Source organism: Sardina pilchardus, chromosome 5 (assembly GCF_963854185.1).
Source record: "Sardina pilchardus chromosome 5, fSarPil1.1, whole genome shotgun sequence".
In the NCBI taxonomy this organism is placed as follows: domain Eukaryota; kingdom Metazoa; phylum Chordata; class Actinopteri; order Clupeiformes; family Clupeidae; genus Sardina; species Sardina pilchardus.
Genome location: NC_084998.1, coordinates 3110442 through 3111885, shown reverse-complemented (window position 1 = coordinate 3111885; position 1444 = coordinate 3110442).

The window sequence follows — 1444 nt, the reverse complement described above, 5'->3', positions numbered from 1 at the left end:
TCTAAAAGCACCCAGGCAGAGAAGGGGAAACCCAGCTTTAGAAAGTAGAAGTCCTGCCTGCATACTGTACTGTATGTGCTCAACCCATCCCACCAACCAGCTGCCTGCATACTGTACTGTATGTACTCAACCCATCCCACCAACCAGCTGCCTGCATACTGTACTGTATGTGCTCAACCCATCCCACCAACCAGCTGCCTGCATACTGTATGTGCTCAACCCATCCCACCAACCAGCTGCCTGCATACTGTACTGTATGTGCTCAACCCATCCCACCAACCAGCTGCCTGCATACTGTATGTGCTCAACCCATCCCACCAACCAGCTGCCTGCATACTGTACTGTATGTGCTCAACCCATCCCACCAATCAGCTGCCTGCATACTGTATGTGCTCAACCCATCCTACCAACCAGCTGCCTGCATACTGTATGTGCTCAACCCATCCCACCAACCAGCTGCCTGCATACTGTACTGTATGTGCTCAACCCATCCCACCAATCAGCTGCCTACTGTACAACCCATCCCACCAATCAGCTGCCTGCATACTGTATGTGCTCAACCCATCCCACCAACCAGCTGCCTGCATACTGTATGTGCTCAACCCATCCCACCAATCAGCTGCCTGCATACTGTATGTGCTCAACCCATCCCACCAACCAGCTGCCTGCATACTGCATGTGCTCAACCCATCCCACCAATCAGCTGCCTGCATACTGTATATGTGCTCAACCCATCCCACCAACCAGCTGCCTGCATACTGTATGTGCTCAACCCATCCTACCAACCAGCTGCCTGCATACTGTATGTGCCCAACCCATCCCACCAATCAGCTGCCTGCATACTGTATGTGCTCAACCCATCCCACCAATCAGCTGCTTCTGATGAGCTCAGCCAGAGACCCTCTACTCCAATGAGGAGGCACAGCACTCAAAGAGTACTCCATAGAAATGCATGGAGTTAGTTATAACGTCAATAATATGGCAGTAGCCTCTAAGCATATCCTGCCAATCCCTACATGCCTCCCCACTCACTTGCATAGCAACAGCATCGCAAGATGGCCGCCAAGTGAGGGGGCTTGCCTAAAAGGACTTTGGTGAAGTTCTTTTATAAGATAGTTGACAGGCCTAGGCCCCTGTTGGTGTGTGTGTGTGTGTGTGTGTGTGTGTGTGTATGTGTGTGTGTGTGTGTGTGTGTGTGTGTGTGTGTGTGTGTGTGTGTGTGTGTGTGCGTGTGTGTGTGTGTGTGTGTGTGTGTGTGTGTGTGTGTGTGTGTGTGTGTGTGTGTGTGTGTGCTCAACTCTTCAGCCAGGCAGGCTAGGCTACATTAGCTCTGAAGTGAAACAACCTGTTTTAGGTGCACAGGTAGAACCAATACATGGTACTTTTACTTGTCGTCAGGCAGGGCACATGTAATAACCACACAGAGACACAGAGTGTGTAGAGG